This window comes from Protopterus annectens, chromosome 2.part0 (assembly GCF_019279795.1).
Source record: "Protopterus annectens isolate FY-2018-M chromosome 2.part0, PAN1.0, whole genome shotgun sequence".
Taxonomy (NCBI): domain Eukaryota; kingdom Metazoa; phylum Chordata; order Ceratodontiformes; family Protopteridae; genus Protopterus; species Protopterus annectens.
In genome coordinates, this window is record NC_056728.1 from 484,221,020 (window position 1) to 484,242,906 (window position 21,887).

The 21,887-nt window shown below is 39.4% G+C and overlaps 1 long non-coding RNA gene across 2 annotated transcripts in view; it reads right to left on the reverse strand.

Annotated features, from left to right (window-relative positions):
* Positions 1 to 21,887, reverse strand: part of LOC122793131 — a 238,860-nt gene that overhangs the window by 18,875 nt on the left and 198,098 nt on the right. For both annotated transcript variants that reach the window (XR_006363449.1, XR_006363448.1), the window contains one exon: positions 615 to 743. This is a non-coding gene — a long non-coding RNA (uncharacterized LOC122793131). The remainder of the gene's footprint in view (positions 1 to 614; positions 744 to 21,887) is intronic.

Consider the following 21,887-nt stretch of genomic DNA (forward strand, 5'->3'; position numbering starts at 1 on the left):
CAGTATAATGCCTCCTCCTACTATTACATCACCAGATGATTTCTCAGAACCTCTTTGAAACCTTTCAAACGTCATTTTCCACAACCTCATCAAAACTTCTCCTATACCAGGCCCATGGCTGCTGTTTTCTTTGTTCCTACGTATTTACCACTCAGATCAGGAAATCCTTCTCATTGCATTGCATAAAAACCTCCTTCTGAAAGTTAATGACTTCTTCTGACCACTAGTATCCTCAGAAGGACCTAGGCTTGCCACTACTACAAACCAAGGCCACATTTTGACCACTTGGCCACAGATCCTTGCCACCACCTCAACTATAAGGTCTTGACCAGGGTCCATTCAGACTGCACATCCCTCACCTTACTAGGTATATGGAAGAACCTCTAATAGATCCAGAATATTAAATCACCAAGCAGAGAAGTCAGCATTTCATAAATGTCAAGAGAGGGAAGCATAGGATGTTGTAAAGTGAAAAATCCAAGGATGAGAAGTATTTTCGCTAATCAAGTTAAAAAGCATCTACAAGTGTTTTGACAAGTGACTGAGTTGAAGCAGCTATATAAGTTAAGAAAATCACCTATTTATTTGATAGGTTATCCTACATCAGAACTTACCATGACTTTGGAATCAATCATTTATGTAGATACTATCTGTATCTGATAGCTTTAGTTATATGGTTTCCCTCAGGTGTATTGACCTTGCAATATTGTTCCTGTTCAAATAATTTTCTTTAAGATGAAGTGCTGTTGAGTGGAATAATACACAGAATAAAGGTGTTAAAATGATGGTAGTTCCAAAACTCATGAACAGTTCATTCATATTTAGAGTATTACAAAAGGAAACAATAGAAATAACCAGCTGCTATAGTTTTTAAATTTAGGAATGTTCCTCAGTCTGAGCAGTTACAGTCTTAAAAACTTACACAGTTCTCAAGCTGATATGCATAAAAAGTGATTCAACTCATAATAAATCATTGCAAATAATATTGAATACAGAGCTGCATTGTTTCAATATGTTGATATAGAATATCATACATAATTTAATTCTAGTACAAAAAAAAGGTCACTGCACCTTTGTTAAATTCCTTATCTTAACTACTATAGTCAGAAAAATTAGTCTTACTATTAAAACCATGATTAAATATTAAAAGCACACATCTAAGTAAATGGTGTTTTATGGAACAAGTTACTTAGCCGTTCCATACAGGAATTTTATAACTGTCAATTAATGTTGATGGTATCCACCTGCTTAAACAAAGCAAATATGCCACAAGGAAGAGGAACAAACCTCAGCCATCTCATCCATCTAAGTACCCAGATCAGAAAGTGAAAGGGTAGATACCTCAAAACTCTAAATCCGTTGTTGCAGGGTAACTATCTCAAAGCTCCAAAGCCTCTATATTTTAATGCCCAGGGGCATCAACCATTGAAACCTTACTAGTTCAGCAATAAGCTTAGATATTTTCTGTGGTGATGTCATTTAAGAGCACTTTCAGATTCTGGTAATAGCTATTTTACCTACTAAATGAGCAGAAAACAGCAATCATGCTTAGTCGAGTTTTCCTTTCTTGATATCCCAATAAAAGGATACTAGAACTCATCTTCATTTTCTGAGACTATAAATCTTTCAATATCCCCCTAAATAATTTTTTTAATGGACCTGGTTTTCAGATTAACAAAATGTATGGGACAAAACCCTTTCTCCCTTTTCTCCACAGCTACATCTGCAGCATTCAGGCTTACTACCTGTAAACATAGTCTGTACTGAAAACATTTATCAGAACACTTTCAACCAAATACAGAGATTTTGTAGCACACCTAGACATCAAGCAAAGTGATTTCCAGGTATCTTGATCAATCTGAATATATAGTTGCTTTGCTCTGGACATAGCCAGGTCTTCTATAAAATAAGAATCTGCAGCTCCTTGTACAGTCTACTTAGAAAGCTGAATTTGAGTTTTCCTGTCTTATCTCACAACAGCCGCAAAGCAAATGCATTACCAGCAGTACTATATGCAAATGGTTAACCCTTTTATTGTCTTACAATTGGTTTCAAATAAAAATAATGGAGAAAGCATCCTTGCTATACATTCATCTTATGCTTTATATCCCATCAGTTGCAAAAATGATCCCCATTATCAAAGCTCTGACAGGTGCCAGTGGTTTAATATTATAGCCTTCTGAGGTCAAACACATCAGCCATTCAATCAAAACAAATGTTTAAAGTGCCTACTTGTTATGAATTATATTTAGTAATGTTAATCTCTGAACTGCTTAGACATGCGTCACCCATAGTACTCCATGAAGCTGAAATTCATTATTTAAAGTATAAATATGCATGTCTTTCCAAAATGACTTTTGTGTAAATGCATGACTTAAGTAGAATACAACTTTGCTTTCTTAATTTTCATGACAGAATAAAGTAAGTACATTTTACAGGTATAAACAATTACTTCAAGGGGTCTGCTGGAAAAGCCTGGACACTGTATACAGCCAAAGGCAATATAAACATCTGGATAGTTTGCATCTTGTGTGCAGAAGCAAGACTATTTCCCATTTTGTTAGGTACTCTTTAGTCTTTGCCAGACTCGAGTCATGTGTCTCTAATTATTTGCTGGATGTAAGGCAGTTTCCAAAGATCTAAGGTTATTCCACATTAAAGATGAAGGCATTTCTCAATTTCTAAACCACAGAGAATAAGCAAAATTCAGTGACATTGGCTTCAACTTAGACCTGAGTCTTGCAAAATAGACCATCATATAAAACAACTCTTGACAAGTCAGATTCTGGATCCATTTGATATACCAGGGCATCTTTGGCAAACATAGACAGACACTCCCCTCTCCCTCCTATATATCCCAAAAAATTCAGGGCTGTGACAACTGCTCCCAGAATTTAGGTTCCCTGACCAAGCAGTTGAAATGAACTGGCAGAGCAAACAACTCCAGCATCACAATCATGAACTTCTAATCAGTCCTACCGAATGCTTTTTCTAGTAATCTTCTGGGGCCCTCCTTTTGGTGCATCTTCAGTGAACATCAAACTTTCAATAATATTTTCAAATGTTTGCTGCCTAAAAACTAATACATGCTGTTCAATATTAATTAAACCGGGGGTTAACTGGATGAGCCTGTCATTCATACTGTTCATAAAATGCAATAATCTTGACTCAGACATGAACTAGCCTATAACATACAGTCCTCTCTTGATCTTCCACCTCCTTGTGCATCACTGACATGACAACAAAGTGTGTAGCTCCTCCAGGGTTATCAGTTTCAGTGTAGTCAGTTCATCCAGGGTAAAGTAAGTAGCCTCTGATGAGGAAGGGAGTCACTGATTTAATGTGTAACCTGATTGTTTCTGCAGTAAGCCTAACAGAGTGCCACATAAGATGATTTTAAAGCTACTAAGACCTAATAAGGTGTTCACCTCAAAGGGCTCTATCCCTCATTTTTTAGCCTAACTTCTATTCACTCAGACTTTACCCGATGAAGATATAAGCTAAAATGATGTTCTGATGGGGCAGTGTTCTTAAAATAGCTATGTCTTTCTTAATGCTGTCTGACTACAATCATCTTGGCATCTAAAACTTCAGTGGTTTTCAGTTTTGCTCTGTCTGCCTCTTTTACTATATGTTTCAGGCTCTCACCTAATCTAGGATGCAGTTCCCTTAACCAGTTTTGCCAAGCATTCACACACCATATTATCTGTCACAGATCATATGTCCCTATGATTCACACACAGCATTATCTGTCACAGATCATGTGTCCCTATTTAACTCTGAATCTTTTACCTTAGCAACCATTGCATCATATCCCATTCCCTTCAAGTTCTGACCAGCTCTTTATATAGCTCATATCCATGCTTCAGTAAAGAACTGACACCATTCCCTGAGTTTAAATTCAGTATAGAAATATGTGTTACATCCACTGTTTATATAAATGAATGACCTGTATCAATAACATACTGGGAGAACAGTCAGAATGTGTAAATAGAAGTTTCTCCATTCTTAGTATATTAGATAATAGTATTCTTTAAATATTAAAGCTTTACCTCACTGAAAAAGGAGTGATTCCTGGAGTATGAATGAGTACAGATTGCCTATATCAAGCCCCTAACACTTTTGGTGCATCAGCCCAAACGTCAGGCTTACAACATATCGGAGAAAGTAGGTTTCTGTTACTGAAATCCTGTGCAACCTTGGGTTCAGTTTGACATAATGTAACTGTTGCAAGAATCCTGTGTAACCTTACTCAGCTACACATTAGAGGTGTCTGTAATGAAGTTCTGGTCTGCTAGTAGTAATAAGAAACTATCATGGAAGGCTGTAATGTTGCCCAATACCTGCCTTATTTCTGATTGAGACACTCCTGGAGATTGTCAGAGCTTGTCAGTGCTGCTCTGTGACAACCTTTTGACATTTAATTATGAAGTACTGTCTCCTTGGATCTGGTGACTTAGCCCCAGTCCTAAGGGGCATTTTCTATTTAACATTAAGGAAAGAGTGCCCCCTTCTCCCTCCAGAACAAGAAGCAAAATAGCCCTGCCTGTATCCATACCTCAGAAGTTCTACTTCTTGTTCATTCATTAGATGCATTTCTTGAAGAACTAACACCTGAGGTCTGCAATGTAAACATAAGTGAAATCTCTGTTAGTCTTAATAGAGATGATTAGGTTGCTCATATTCCAAAAATAAATGGAAACTCTATTAAAAATTTCAAAAATAATTAAAAGGAACTTCACGTTGCCGACATCTTGGAGACCAGCAGCCTCATCCCATGCAGGCAGTACTCAGTCCCAGTAGCACATCATGCATCTTATTTTATTTTGTGTTGCTTGGCAGCTTCTTGTATACTTGAAACACCCTTTTATCAAATAATGAGACATAAAGAATAGAGAATCAGCGGGGGGTAACTTTTGTCAATGCAGTCACTATACAAACGAGCTCATTATTTGTGTATAGACCACGATTAGGAATGAGATAGATTATAACGGTATAAATGAAAATTAAAAACACAATGTAGTCTGTTTTGACAAACTCATAAATACGGCCTGTATTCAGCCTTCACATAAAAAAGGTAAACAAATGCACTGGAACCTAAAATTCAAGGTTAGTTGCACTTGATAATTTGTGTCTAAACTAAAAACAAAATATAATATGATTATAGCAAACAAGTTCTATATTTCAAATGTTATAATCACGCCTAAAGTTGGGTGTCAGACTCCATTCTCTGGTACTTCACTGAGGGACAAATGTACTGCAAACTTCTGAAGCAATACATGAGTGAAACTATTTTGGCCCACCATGTGACTCCATTCATACACTCCCACTTAGTTTTACTGTATGAAATACTGGAGTCTTTTTAGATTTGCCCCCGCCAGCCAAATATCTTTCTGCATTTCTGAAAAAAAGGAAACAAAACATCACAAGTAAACAATAAGAGAGAAATTGGGAAGAAAAGAAGGCTGCCACAACTCCTAAACTACATGCATTCATTTTTCTCATACTTGCACACAAATCTAAAGCCAGTCTTTTAACTATAAAGCCAAGAGTAGATGCATTGTGATTTCAAGATCATTCTGGGACTTACAGCTATCTTTAACCATCTAATTAAAAGAAAGGGGAAAAAAGTTAACATGCTCTTTATAGAATCCACCATAAAAGTCAACCTTCTCAATAAATTCATTGACCTTGAAAGAACATGGGAAATACTGAAGGTGCACAGGTTCATAGATTAGTACTAAGCTATCTGTCCTTGCTAGCCATTTTAAGCCTAGCAAATTATCCCTTGTGAGACTCAACCCTTGCACCTTGTATTTGTAAGGCAAACACCTCAACCATTAGGCCACCCTTCCTACCCTGAACAACTCATGTGCACATAAGCACCATGTTTGCACATGTCTGCACTTGTTTTAACAAGGCTCCACAAAGTTTGGTAACCAGCTACTGCTCTGCTGTATTTATCTGATCAATCCAAGGCATCTGCTGATTTTGGCAAAACTTAAGTAGAATTTTTCACTGTATTGTGTACATGTGAACTATATTTTTACTACCTCACTGCTTATTTCAGCTGCCCCTATTGAAATTGTTGTACTTTGTACCATAGACTAGAATCAGGCCTGCTGAATCTAGTTCTGTTGGGATAACTTTAGCACTAAACTGGCTGTTTTTTGTTGGAGAGGGTTCCCATGCAGCCTTGTGGCAGGAATGTGCATTTAGAACTCATCTGATTGAAGGTTGCTGGAACAGGGCTCAGTTTTGAGCTTTTTTACTGGTTAATTTGTTTAAATTCATTTATTTTAATTTCCTACATAAGCATTGCATTTGCACAGGTTTGTTCTTGTTTGCACATTGCGCACTGCCGTGCAGTTGGGGATATCTTTGGTGGCTACAGACGCAAACATTTTTACCTGTAAATTTTTCCATAGTACTCTGCTGGTACTCCATTGGTGAGTTCTCATGATCGTGCCTCACTGACAGGAGTTATATTCAATGAAGCTCCTGAGGTACAAACACAGATCTTACCCGCTAGCCCTTAGTATTTTTTGACCACTTCTCCTGCCCTCTACTTTACCTGGTCCTTCCTGTCATCTCTCTGTTTCTGTTTCTGACAACATTAACTTACCTAACATTATGGATGGATAATATCCCACAGTTTCCCCAGCCAGCCTGGTTGACATGGGCATCCTGAGGCAATATAGAAATTGCCTCATGTACACTGACAATCAACCTCTTCTAGTTCACACAAATTTAAAATGTGAGAGATGCATCTATATTAAGAACTTAGAATCCAGACTCTCATGTTCACCACTCAGTACATCTGACACTAATCAGGTTGTCAGCACGCACATCCCACCTCCTGCACCAACCAGACCAACAACATATAGACCTACATCTGCAGAGGTCCTTAACAAAAGCTTACCTAAACACCAGAGACCACTCAAACGCAAGCAAGCTTCACATAATACATCCCCTGCAGAAAATAGTACACATAACGTCTGTGTCTTATCAGACAAGCCCCTAAGGTATGACACAAAACCAAACAGCTTAGTCATAGGTGACTCTATTGTGAGACATAGAGATATTCCTCTCACCAGGTTGGATAAGGAAAAGGTACAGGTCAGCTGTCAGGTTACAGGATCTGCCACATCACATATGCAATAAAGTCCCTCAACGACAGGTACTGTTATGACTCCATCATAGTCCATGTTGATGTGAATGTCTGGAGATGTGCCTCACTGCACTATATGAAGAGAGACATGACTGAGCTCTCTGACTATGTGTCTCAGTCAGGTAGGTCCCTAGCCTTGAACAGCATTTTACCTTTGCCTAGTATGATGCCACAGTACAAACAAAAAATGATTGACTTCAACAATTGGCTAAGTTTCTGGTGTCATTCTAAGGGGATCTAGTATCTGTCAACCTAGGATGATATGGTCGACATAACTCACTGCTTTAACAGAGATGATCTTCATCAGTCTCCCCTGGGATTTCAGCTACTTGCAAAGGGTCTTGCTACACCCATAGTGTCTTTTTTAGGCAATGTCACAAAAACAAAATTCCTGACATAAAAATACCCCTAAAACAACCTCAAGGTCATGCTAGGTGTCTAAGCCTGAAACTGCTCTCACTGGAAGCAGTCCTTACCTTGGAAGATGTCGACATTGGTGCAGTCATGGAAACTTGGTTTAAGGCTGTAGAGAGCGCTACAGCCATACCAGGTTAAATTTCCTTCCACAAATTCAGACCACAAACTGAAGGTGTGAGAACTAAAGGACGTAGTGTATCATTATTCATTAAAGATAAATACACCTGTAGACTGGTCACATAGCAGGATTCCCTGGAATTACTCCATGTGCAATTGACTGTTGGTAAGACCCCTCTTCAAGTCATTGTCTGCTATAGGACCCCCACCATGAAACAGGACATCCACTCAGCCTATTTAGAGCTACTTGAGTCAATCAAGATACAACCAAACACCCTAGTTTTGGACAACTTTAATTACCAATCAATTGACTGGGTAAATTATATGTGTTCTGACTCACTTGCCCAAAGTTTGTTGGATTTTGTAAACTCCAATGCCCTGGATCAGCTGGTTGACACCCCCCCAAGGGGCTCCAATATCCTGTCTCTGGTGCTCCCCAACATGGGGGACAGTTGCACCACCCCCAATGTACTGTCCTCCCTGGTGAGATCTGTCCACAAATCAATCTCATTAGAAGTGACTATAACACCAGGACACCCCCCCCCCCCCCTTAGCAGCAACTAGACTAAAAAATGTCTCCAAGGCCAATTTCAACCTCCTACAAGGTGGCATAAATAGCTTCATAGCATAGACGCCCCCCCCTCCCACAGATGGAACAGACACCTATGTTTGGTTATACACCAATATATTATAGGAATATCTGTACAATTCTATTGACTCTGCCATACCTGATAGGACCAAAGAAAGATTTTCAATTAAGAACAAACCTGCCTGGTGGATATCTGCCATTAGCAAGCTTTACAATAAGAGAACACAATTGCTGTGTACAGTCTCAAAACTGGAAACAGACCCTCCTCAACTTAATTAAGCAAATAAGATTTTTTGTGAAGTCCTCTAAAGCTAACTATGACTCCATTTTAGCTTCCACAACTAAGGACAACCATAAGGCATTCTTTAGTTACATCCGTAACCTCAAAGGAAAGGCCGAAATTTGTGCCAAACTTGTAGTTAATGGTACTACATACAGAACCTGTGCATATAGCAAACCTGATGGCTGACAGGTTCAGTGAAAACCTCACCCGCTGTCCCCAACACACATACCCCAAAGCATCCCAACCACCTGTCCACCACCTAGTATCTCTAAGGAGCAGGTCTTAAACACCCTCTCCAAGGCCAAAAACACAGCCTGTATGGGACCAAATAACATCCCAGATTTGTTCTACATGGGTTAAAACAGGAATTAACATCATCACTCTTTTTAATCATAGCTTAAGTATTGGTTTCATCCCAGATAAATGAAAAACAGCTACAATCATCCCTTTAGACATAGTGGGGATGCATCCACTGACCCCAGGAACTATACATCCATTAGCTTGACCAGCCTTATCTGTAAGGTCATGGAGAGAATCATCATGGATCTTATCAAAAAAGATATAGAAAACTTCCAAATGGATGAGCCCACCCAGTTTGGCTTGGTCAAGGGGAGATCATGCTTGTTAAACTTGGTCAACTTCTTTGAGACAGTCACAAAAGCCCTAGATGAGGGTAAATATGTGCATATGGCCTACCTTGACTTAGCCAAGGCCTTTGACACAATTCCCCCCTCAAGCATCATTGATAAACTCACCAAGTTGGACATCAACCCATATATTGAGAGGTGGGTTGCAAACTGGCTCACTGATAGAACTCATACAGTCAAAATAGGGTATTCCACCTCCTCCAACAGACCCATAACCAGTGGTGTTCCACAGGGATTGGTTCTGGAGCCCTACTGTTCAGAATCTACTTCACTGAAGTCCAGGCAAAAGCTAAAGGTCTGTGGCTGACAAAGTCTGCTGATGATTGCAATCTGGGAGTGGTCATTGAGTCCCTTAACAATGTCAACATCCTGCAAGATGGACTTATGCAGACTAATGATTGGTGCCAAAGTCTTGGTCTCAAACTAAAAGCAGAAAAATGCATTATCACCCCCTTCAGCAAAGGAAATGTTCTTGCAAACTACCACATCAATAGCAATACCCTAAGCACCCATTCAGTGGTCAGAGACCTGGGCACACAGGTTGACAGCAAACTTACCTTTGATCACCGTGTCTCCACAGTGGTAAGAAAAGCATTTTATATTGCTCATCTCATAAATTAGGGGATTGCCTCCAGGAAAAAAGAGGTCATAACCCCCCCCTGTATTCTTCCCTCATCCAGCCAATAAAAGATTACAACGTTCCCTTTGGAATGTACCTTTCTAAGCATCTGCAGCAATTGGAGAAACCACAAAGGGTCCTTACAAAGAAAATCCAGGGTCTCCAGCATCTGTCATATGTGGGCAGACTGAAATCACTGTCACTTTACTCTGTGTCACACAGACTACGCGAAGGTGACCTGTGCTTTGCATATAAGACAATCTCTAACCCTGATTTAATGGGAATGCTGCACATTTGCAAGTCAAATGGCACATGATTCACTCTCTCTCTAAGGACTTTAACCTGGTATGCCACATCAACAGAACCTGCTGGAGGAATTGATTTGTCGCTCAGCGGTTGCCAAACCTTTGGAACAGGCTTTCAGTTCATGTTAAACAGAGTCCCTCATTTTCCCTATTTAAGCACACTTGGGACAATTGGATGGGTAATCAGAAATTCACCCTGGGAGTTCCACCTGTGTCTCTCTCAGTGTCTGTTTTAAATGGATGATCTTGGGAGCAAGGGTTGAACTTGGCTAGGCTTGTAAGTGCTTTAGGGCTATTAGTCTAGTAACCTCCTATGGTATGATGATAGTAAAGACCCCTGTTTATGTTATATTTCAACTCATCTCTCTCCTTCAAAATGTTATGAATCCTATCTTGCTCTTAAGGATTAATTATTGTGATATATCCTAGAAAAAACAAACCTAGTCAACAAGGCCTCTATTTCAACCCCTTTCTTGCACTGGTATAAAGCAAAAACCCCTCCTAATTCTGATAAAGTCATAGCAGATGAAGGACTGATGCTGTTTTTCTTCAAGTGCACCCTTGATTCATAACATTGTAAATTATATAGGTGACTCATTTACTACATTCACTAGGTAAAATTAAAGCAGGTGTAATTGTTCACCCCTTTATACTCACATACCACATATGCACAGACACATGTGCACACGGCATGCGTGCGCACACACACACACACACACACACACACACACACACACACACACACACACACACACACACACACACACACACACACACACACACACACACAACTAGTGTGTATGTTAGTGGATTCAAAGGTCAAAAAGATCATCAGCATACAAGTAATTACAAATCAGACCATATACTGAGAAATGTTTTATTTCTCTACTGAAGTATAGCCAAAAGTATAATTCATGAACAGTGAAACTTCTGACCTAGATGCTGAAGTTTACAATTAATAGCAGCTTATTAGCAGTAAACATACCATATCATAATTTCTCCCCATCTCCCAAGTACTCAAGTACAGTCACACATGGCTGTCAGAACTATTAACAAATTAATGCAAGTCTCACAAGATGATAACAGTAAAAAACCATAATAAGAAACAGATGCTTTTAGGTTGTTTGGCCTGCTTGCTGTACTCTGCCTGAATATTGCTAATCTCTGGTCGCATTTTATTTTGAATTGAAGCTTTTCATTTAAGGTTTGGTCATGTCTATTTCGTATATTCTTTTTGTATTACATTTATTCTAAGTTTTCTCTTCTGTTGGAGTTTTAAGAGGTCTTGGTTAGGGTCATTTAGAAAAGTTAACAAAGAATTACTTTGAAAACAGTGAATAATATTAGTTAATTAGTGAGAGGAGCTGAGAAATAGCTTTTCTCTTTTAGTTAGAAGTATCTCTATTTAGTTGACTTGTTTGGCCTGTTTGTTGTACTCTGGCTGAATATTGCTCATCTCTGGTTACATTTTATTTTTCCCTCCCACCCGCACAATTGCTGTTGTGTTCTTAAACTTAGCAGCTTGTTCTTAAACATAGCGGCTTTTGAGTTGCCCACCCCTACAATAAATCTGATTTTGGACACTCCTCCCAGTCCCATCTCATCAGCTCATTTTACTGAGTACAGAGAGATCATTTGGGAAAGCCTACCCCCTTAGTTTCTCAACCTCAAATTATATTCTGTTTCTTCCCTTCCCTCTTAACCCAGAAATTGCACATTATTCAGCTGCTTTTACTGTATTTGTGTTTCTTCCTACCTTATTACTTTATTTTGCTTTTGCTGCTTGTTCTTAAAAGTGTTCAATTGCATTTATTTTGCTGCATTTATTACTGCTTGTTTGTAGCCTGATAAAATTGTGACTGTTATTCTAAGCCTCTTGGTTTGGGTTTAAGCATTTGGGCTTCAGGCCAGTTGTTTTACATTAAGATGGTTTGTAGTCTATACTCTTTTGGAAAGAGAGGTAACTTACATCCTTCTAAGTTGGGAATTGTCAATTGAGGGCTTAGTGTGTCTATTATTCTAAAAGTATCTTAGTTCTGATTTAAGCACTTGGGCTTCAGGCCACTTATTTTGCATTAAGAAGGTCTGTTGTCTACACTTGTGTAAGAGGAGATGATAGCTTCTGCCCTTATGAACTGGGAATTGCTGGTTGAATGGTTATTGTGCCTGCTTATTTGAACTTTTTTTTCCTGAAATTGGTGCACTTTTTTTGCTGTAGCATAGACTAGACTCAGACCTGCTGGATTTAGCTCTGTTTGTATAACTTCAGCACTAAACCAACCCATTTTTTGTTGGAGAGGGTTTCCCTGCACACTAGTGGCAGGAGTGTGCAGTTAGAACTCATCTGATTAAAAGTTGCTGGAAGAGGGCTCAGTTTTTAACTTTTTTATTGGTTAATCAGTTTTCTCTCATTTGCTAATAAGCAAATCCAAGCCAGCTGCTGATCTCTGCAAAACTTAAGTAAAACTTTTCACTGTATATTGCACTTCCGAACTGCATTTTTGCCATATCACTGCTTATTTTGAACTGTTTTTTTTTCTGAAATTGTTGCACTTTGTTTGCTGTAGCATAAACTAGATTCAGACCTGCTGAATCTAATTCTGTTTATATAACTTGAGCACTAAACCAGGCCATCTTTTGTTGGAGAGTGTTCCCCTGCACTCTAGTGGCAGGAGTTTGCAGTTAGAACTCATCTGATTGAAGGTTACTGGAACAGGGTTCAGTTTTGAACTTTTTTATTGGTTAATTTGTTTAGATCAGTTTGAGCTTGTTTGTTACAGAGTGCATTGTTTGTGCATCATGCACTGCCGTGCAACAGTGGGCATAGTTGATGATTATAGAAGTAAACACTCTTGCCTGCAAATTTTCCCTTAGTACTCTGTTGGTGCTCCATCAGTGAGTTTTCATGATTGTCCCTCACTGACAGGTGATACATTCAGTGAAGCTCCTGAGGTACAAACACAGATCCTACCCACTAACCTTTCATATTTTTTATTCACTTCTCCTGTCCTCTACTTTACCTGGTCCTTCCTGTCCTCCTCCTGTCTTCTGACTACATCAACTTATCTAGCATTATGGACAGATAATTTCCCACAGTTTCTCCAGCCAGGTTGGTTGACATGAGCATCCTGAGGCAATTTAGCAATTGCTTTATGTACACTGACCACCCACTTCTTCTAATCCACAGAAATTCATTATGAGAGAGATGCATCTACATCAAGAACCTAGAATCCAGGCTCTGTTACTCAACAGTCAGTTCATCTGATAATAAGCAGGTCATCAGCATGCACCCTCACCTCCTGCACCTACCAAGCCAGCAACACATAAACCTACATATAAGGAGGTGCTTACAACAAGCTTACCTAAATGATCCTATGATCCTATTAGTGAACTATTCATACAGATTGAAAAAACAGAGAGTGGTATTCATAAATATGTGCACTACACTGATTTACCATGATTATTAAAACCTTGTTGTGCATCTGAGTAGCAAATAAAATCTTGCTGCCCAGATGTCAAGTGATATGCAAACATGTAAGAATGCTAAAGGTGTGACCATATGCTCACACTGTATAATTTCTGAGATAACTGCATGCAGCAATTAGCCACATTGCACCCATTCATTTCAATAAAGAAATAATTTTCCCCAGTAGAGCATAATAGCTGTGTAGCCCTGTGCTATGCAGCTATACTCTGTCAATGGAACATCTACCCGTAGTTGTTAAAACTGAACAAAAGGTGATTCAATGATATTCACAGAAAGACTTTAACAGAATTTGGAGGCATGCCTTTAATGCAGTTTAGAGGCTTACCATTAATGAGGTCCAGAGGCATACCTTTAATTGGATTTAGTGACATGCCTTTAGGGAATATATAGGCATGTCTTTATGGGATTCAGAGGCATGCCTTTATGGGATTTGGAGGTGTGCCTTTAATTGGATTTATATGCGTGTCTTTATGGAATTAGGAGGCATGCCTTTAATGGGACTCAGAGACATGCATTTAATAAGATTCAGAGACATGTTCATTATGGAGGCTGTCAAAATGTGCTTTAGCAGAACAGCGTACCTCTGTCAAACTGCGCACTTAGTTTGTTTTTTTGTGAATTTGACCTTACTACATCTCCAGAGGCACCTTAGTGCCTCAGACTGCAGGTTATATGTTGTAAAACCGATCATAATTAGTTTAGCAGTTTTGTTATCTACTGAAATGGGATGGCTTATTCTGTGAACACTACTTATTACAATGTTGTCTCGTGGCAGAGCAAGCCATTCAACTAAGAAAGCCCTCACAAATGGTATATATTACCTAATGTTCACCTTTTCAAGGATGTCAGTAAGGCAGTCTCGCATTTTTTCATCTGGTGTCATCTTCTAAATTACTTAGTTTAGATTCTAGAAACTATTTTTTTAAAGCTTTATTAAATTGTTTCTTAAGACTTAGGCACACATACATTAATAGAAAAGAAAACAAACCATGCTATCATTTTTTTCAATTTACACAGATTAAACATTACATATATGTTTTCTTTCTTTATAACAACTGTTGTTCATTCCAATGCTACATACATTGCTCAATTCCTGTCTTCCCTTAAACCACATTCCTCTTTCTGAACATTATTCTGCATGTAGTGTTCCTACAAATTCCATTTATTTCTATGTAATTTGCTGCTTCCCTTTTCTAAAGATCCCACTTCTGGTTCTTTTATCGCTTCTGTAGTATTTGCTACTTGAAATAAGGGTAGTTTAGATGTTGATTTACATTTTCTAGTAATTGCTTTTTGGCAGCCAATATAATTAAACTTATTAAGCCCTTACTATGTGAGGGTAATTCAGATCAATGTGTCCCAGCTAAAAATTAATAATTTTCTTATTTATTTCTGTCAAGTGTATTCGGTAGGAAATTTTTAAAATCTGCCAACTCATTACACTCCCAAAAAGAATGTTCCCAGTTACATCTTTCTTCCCCATCATAGGTCCACAGGTATGTACTAGGCTAATGGCCCTGGAGCCTTTACAAGCCTAGCCCATAGGATTACGCTGGCATCGTGCCACCCAACCTTAGTTCCTAATGCCTCTGTCAACTAGAGCCACTGGTGTGATCCCTGGGGTGAATTTTCTATTTCCCATCCACTCATCAAGATTTCTCTTGAAGAGGGCCAGTGAAGTGCTCTGCTTGACATGTAAGGGAAGTCTATTCCATAGCATGGGCAGTCTCTGGGTTATGAAAATGTCCCTCCAACATGTTCTGTTGATTGTGGTAATGAGGTTGAAGTCTCCGGAGCATATGGTGTGGAGGGATTGGTATTTCTTTAGATGTAGCATTTCTAACAGAGCTGGGTCAGACATGGCTTTGTAAGTCAAGCAGTGATCGCCTCTAAGTAGGCGATATGAGACAGAGAATATTTGGAGTTTTTTGAGCCTGTCCATATAGGACAAGTGTTTAAGGCCTAGGATCCACTTTGTGAGGTACTTTTGTGGGCTCTCCAGTTGTTGCAGGTGTCTAGTGAAGTACATGTCAAATGGGGCATTGTACTCAATGATTGGCCTAATGAGGGAAGAGGAGAGGGAGACAATGACCTCTTTCTTCCTGGAAGCAAAACCCTTAGCAATGAGATGTGCCACATAGAAGGACTTTCTGACCACAGTGGCAATGTGGTGGTCAAAAGAGAGGTTGCTGTCAACCTGTGTTCCCAGATCTCTTATAACGCCTTCTGTGTTCAGTGGACTACCATCAATGGGGTAATTCAAGAGAACTGGGTTTTTCCCAAAGGGGACGACAACACATTTTTTGGCATTGAACTTAAGGCCATGGTTCTGACACCAGTCGTCGGTGTCATTGAGGTCTTTCTGTAGGATGTCAACATCACTTGGGGAGTTAATAATAGCTCTCAACTTGCAATTGTCTGCAAACTTTGTCAGCCAGAGACCCTTCGTGTTGGCCTGGACTTCAGAGAAGTAGATACCAAACAGGAGATGACCTAGGACTGAACCCTGTGGGACTCCACTTGTGACTAGTCAGCTATCTGACTTGGAGTCAGCTACTTTCACACTGTGGGTTCTATCCATGAGCCAGTTTGCAACCCACCTAGTGATATAGGGGTTGATGCCTAGCTTAGTGAGTTTTTCTATGATTCCTGAGTGGGGAATGGTATCAAAGGCCTTGGCCAGATCAAGGTAGGCTGTTTGAACCACCTTGCCTTCATCTACATTTCTGTTGACTGATTCAAAGAAGTTGACCAAGTTGGGCAGGCATGATCTACCCTTCACAAAAACCAAACTGTGGAGGATCCAGAGTTTGGAGATTCCCTATATCCTTGTTTATTATGTCCATGATGATGCATTCCATAGCTTTGTATATCAGACTCGTCAGGCTAATTGGGGGATAATTTCCGGGGTCTGCAGTTGCTCCTCCTTTGTGGTGAGGGATGACTGTAGCAGTGCGCCATTCAGTAGGGTCATATGCTGAGGTGAGGATGTGACTGAACAGGGCACACAGGTGAGGAGCCAGTTCACTGTGTAGTTCATGTAGAACACAGCCAGGGATATTGTCAGGTCCCATAGAAACTGTATTCTTGGCCTTGGACAGTGCTGTTGTAACCTGTGCAGCAGTAATACTGGGTGCCTGGCAATCTACTGGTATTGTGAGTGGTCCTTTGGGGGGGTAAAGTTAGCACTGAATCTGTCAGCCAGTATATTGGCAATATCTGTTGGCTCGGTATAGGAGGTACCATTGTGCAGTAGCTCAGAGCAAATCCTGGTATTTGCATGGAAATTCTTTACATAACTATAGAAGGCCTTGTGGTTGTCTTTACTATCAGCTGCAATTCTGTTTTCTGTTTTCATAGCTAGCTTTAGAGGATTTGATGAGGGATCTCAACCTTTTGTTGAGGCTGATAAGGGAGTTTTCTAACCTTGGGACTTCGCCTTATTCCGCATCAGTTTTCTCCTTCTGTTGTAGTGTTTGTTTATGGCAGGGGACCACCGGATTAGCTTCCTTTTTTTGAGGAGACCGTCTTGGTTCTATTGGGTATAGTGAGATCCATGCATTTGTGTACATGTTCTCACAGTGTATTGGTGTATGATTCGGCGGTCATGCGACTATTCTCCATTTGCATGGGTGCTGTGAAGTTAGCCACCTTTGTTTTTAGGAGACCAAAGTTAGCTTTGGAGAAGTTTTTCATGGTGGGTACCTTTGTTGTGGGGGGGGTGCATTTTCAAGGTGATTAGTTTGTGCTTGGATCTAACCAGGGAGGAGCTGACTACTGGTGTAGATAGTGGTGGTTTAGATGTTGATATCCATTTTCTAGTAATTTCTTTTTGGCAGTGCCTCCAACATTTGCTATCTATCGAAGGAAAAATCTTTGAAGTCTAACTGGTATATAAAATATCTATGGAAATACTTCCAAGCAAAAAAACCTTCTCAACTTTGTAGCAGATTGGGAGCAGAGGTGGATCATGGTTAAATGAGGCCCTAGGCAGAGTAATAGATTGTGGCCCCTAAGAGCAGCCACTCCTGCAGCAACCCCTTACCCCTCTCCCACACACACACACACACACACAGCAGCCCCCTTCCCAGCCAGCCATGGCATTACATGCCATACCTCATTATCTCTCAACCTCTTAGCAAAAGAAATCTGGACAAAGCCTAAAATAATGGGGGGGGGGGGAACAAAGGCCCCGAATAGGAACAGATTATAACTATTGTTCTTATAGACTTAGAAAGTTGCTAGAATAACAGCATTTGTCTTAACATGCATTTTCTGAAAGAAATGAAGTCTGAAACTCAAATATATAACATTATTTAGTTACTTCAATCCTCAGTGATTTGCCAGAAAACCACAAATTTTATGACGAGTAGGTCAAAAATATGAGACAAAAATCTGGACATTCTGCAAAAGTTTGGACAGCTGAGAGGTATGAATACTTCTCAACCACTTAGTGCAAGAAACTTCGGCAAAGCCTAAAATAATGGGGAAACAATGGTCCAAAAATATGGATAGATTTTAAATATTGCTCTTCTTAACTTAGAAAGTTTCTAGAATAGCAGGATTTGTGATAGCATGCATTTTCTGAAGGATGTGAAGCCTGAAACTCATCTATATGTCCTTATTTAATTACTTCAATCCTCTTTGATTAGCCAGAAAAACACAAATTGTATGAGAAACAGGTCAAAGTTATGAGGCTAAATCTGGACAGTTCAGAGGTATGTTACACACATATACACACACACACACACACACACACACACACACACACACACACACACACACACACACACACACACACACACACACACACACACACACACACACACCTACCTTCTCTCTGCTCACACACAGGAACACGCATGCACACACCTACTCTCTCACACAGACCTACCTTCTCTTGGTTGTCACACTGCAACACAAACATACTCTCTCACACAGCAATACACACACACACACACACACACACACAAACACTCCTTCTCTCTTATACAGCAATATACACACACTATCTCTCATACAAACAGAATAGCTAGTTTAAATTACATACACACATACACATATGCATACATATGCATACACACACTTTCTCTCTCATACAGAAACATTGGAATGGCTAGTTTAAATTATACACTCACACACACACACACACACACACACACACACACACACACACACACACACACACACACACACACTCACACACACGCGCACCTGCATGCACACACACACGCACAAACATGTACACATGCACTTACCATCTCTATAAATAAAACTGCTAGTTTAAATTCCATGCTCGAGTGCAGAATGGGTTTGCATGCATGTTGGTGTGTATGCGTGTGGTGCCCACATTGTTCTCTTTAAAGGAAGACACTGCTACTACAGTATTAAGAAGTATTCTTTTTTGTTATATTATGTTATGTTATGTTATGTTATGTTATGTTATGTTATGTTATGTTATGTTATGGTGGAGCCTCCTGGCCAGAGTGGGCCCCTGTAGCCACGGGGCCCTAGGTGACTGCCTATGTTGCCTAGTGCTGGATCTGTCTCTACTTGGGAATTTTACAAATGTTCTCCCATTATTGTATTGTACATTGCTTTTTCATTATCTGTTCCCAATCTTTTCTAACCTCTTCTGATTGATTCTTATAAATTATTAGTCAATATTTTATATGCCCTACTAATTATAAAAGCTTATTTTTGACCTTCACTTTTACAAAGTGAGATTTAAGTTCAGAGATTTAAACTTGAAAATTTTACATACCATCTGTGTTCTCTGCCATCTTTCTTACAGGAAGCTGTTCCAGCCATGAATTCTTCAAAACAACAGTTAATTTTAAGCAACATGCTCATTATGGTAATATGAATTCCTTGCTCTGCATTAATATTTATCTGATCGTCTGCATTAATTAAAGTTGTACAAACGATTGTGCTCCTTTGCCAAATTCTCCTTCTGTCTAACCAGTTTTTAAATGTTCTCAGTCGATCTGCTTGTTTTCTTAACCCTTCTTCTCTTTTTCATTTATTTATTTATATTTGTTTACTGGGATAGTGAGCTGACCTCAGTGGATCATTTGCAGGCACAGCCTGGGTGAATATGCTCACATAAGAAATGAACGAAACATGTTTACAGATACAAGGATATGCTAAAAACATATAAGTATTTAAAGATGCAAAAATATGCTAGAATGTTTAGATCAAGCAGTTTTGAATATTAAAATCATGCTTAGCAGAGCTTTTTGGATAAGATGTAGCCATAATGAGTGAGATGGCTGATGCTACAGGGATAACAGTATGTCATTATATAAAAAAAAGCATTAAGACATTAGAAGAGGTGAGTGATAGCAGTTGCAGGAAAGGATACTATAGGGAGAAGACAGAGAAATGGCAAGAGAGGCATGCAGAAGGAAAAGAAGTAGAAAGGCGGGGACATGTGAGAGACGCAAAGAGAAGAGGGAGGAAGGGTGATGATAGGATGATAAGATGAGATAAGGAAAGATGAAACAGGAATAAAGAGTTGTCAGGGAGCTGCAGGGTTTGTGCAGTATGACCTGTGGGAATGCAGCTACACTTTGGGTGAAGAGGTGTTCCTTGAGCTGTCTGATGTCTGAGTACTTTGGGATGTCTCTGATTGAGAGAGGAATGGGGTCCCATAGTTTAGGTACTAGAATGGAGAATGTATGATCAGTGCAATGAATTATGTTTTTTGGAGTTAGTAGGGTGGATTGAGACTGGGAGATAACCCTGAGATTATTTGTGAGGGTTTTGATGAAGAGTTTATGAGTGAGAGGGGAAGATGTCTCAGAAGAAAGTGCTTTGAGAATTAATGACCCTGGTAGGATGTTGGATCTCAAATGCATTGGGAGCTATTTGGCTTTGGTGAGAGTTAGGCAGTGCTGTTCTTTAATGGGAAGTTGGTAATGAACCACCAGATTTAACTGAAGATGATTTGTAAGGTGCTGGCATTTTTCTGTGGGGTTACAGTGATTATGGGTAGTCTATATTCAAGATGAAATACATGTATTCCTTTGTCTATGGCAGCTTTGGCTGTCTTGGACAGAAAAGGCGATAGTTTGTTTGCTCAGAACACAAGCGTTTTGATCTTTTTTCATTGTTTTGAAAGTGCAGTTGAAAATTAAGGATTGATATAGCCAGATGCAAATGTATCTGAAGAGTGTGATAGTTTCTGTGGTGGTGTTGTTAACATCTTTAATATTAAGGAATGTGGGTGCTTTGGCTATTTTTAGTTGGCTCCAAATAGCATTGATTTTTGTTTTTGATGGGTTGAATATACATATCCTGGACCATTAGCCATTTGTTGAGGGTTTGGAGATCATGTTGGAGCTGAGTTTGAATAGTAGAGTGGGATTTGTTTGACCTGTAGATGACCACGCCATCTGCATAAATAATTATAGGTACCTGAATGTGAACAGATGGGACTTTGTTGATAAATATGGAAAATATCAGAGGGTCTAAAGTTGAACCCTGTGGGACTCCTTTTATAAGAGGAGCTGTTTCAGAAGAGGTGGTGGTTCCCAGTTTCACTTTGAAGGATCCGTTGGGGAGGAAATCTACAAACCAAGGTTTTGCATCAGCACTAATGTCCATTTCATTTAGTATGTCAAATAGTAAGTTATGATCAATTTGATCAAAGGCTTTTGTGAGGTCAATGAAGACAGCTCCTGTCAGCTAGCTTTTGACCACATTAAATAGGATATCATCTGTGAGGGAGTAGAGTGCTGTTGTGGTTTTGCATCCAGACCAGAATCTATTCCTGGATAGAAGATAGTATTGATGTAAATAAGCAGTAATTTGGTTGTAGATATTTCTTTCTAGCATTTTACCTAAAGTGGGACGTATTGAGATAGGACGGTATGGTAAAGCAGTGGCTGACTTGGGTAGTTTTGAAATAGGAGTGACTATAGCTATTTTTCTTATCTGGGGCATAATCATATACTTTAAGTAGAGGTTATATATGTTAGTGAGGGTGTGAGAGATGAAGTCCTTACAAAGGTGAATGAACCAAGGGGCAAGGTTATCTGACCTGGGGGAGTATCCATTTCAGTTTGGTCTATTTTTGTTTTGTCACTTTGTTTCTAACCTTTTTGAAGTAGAACAGTTGAATGTAAAGAGAGTGATAATGTGCCAGGGGAGTAGGTTTATGTTGTTGATATGAGGTATGTTGCGGAACTCATTAATGAAGTAAGAGCATGAGGCATGAGGGTTTGCTTGTTGTGGTTTCAGAAGCGTTC